This window comes from Corylus avellana, chromosome ca2 (genome assembly GCF_901000735.1).
Source record: "Corylus avellana chromosome ca2, CavTom2PMs-1.0".
Lineage (NCBI taxonomy): Eukaryota > Viridiplantae > Streptophyta > Magnoliopsida > Fagales > Betulaceae > Corylus > Corylus avellana.
In genome coordinates, this window is record NC_081542.1 from 32,408,809 (window position 1) to 32,409,203 (window position 395).

Consider the following 395-nt stretch of genomic DNA (forward strand, 5'->3'; position numbering starts at 1 on the left):
GCACTATGTTGTTAATAAGAAAGAAGTTTCACATGAACCATGGTTTTTATTCATGAGCAAACTTAAAAAGACAAACACCATCATAACAGTCAAAAGGAAATCCAAAATCAAATTACTCATAAATGGACAATTGAGACCTCATATGTTCTGAAATGTGTAAAGTGTAATTAGCATATAATCATGAAGCTTTCTGTTTAAACTCAAGATAAGTTCCATAAAATTTGAAAGAATCCCTAACAAATGAAACAACCAAGGCAAGATATGCATTTTTTTTTTCTTTTCTTTATAGGCTTTGCAATGTCTAACTCCCTTAAGCTTTCTAATTGACTCATGTAACAAGTGTTAGGCCAATGACTCCCAAGCCAGGTAGCTTTAGGGCACTAGATGAAGAACAT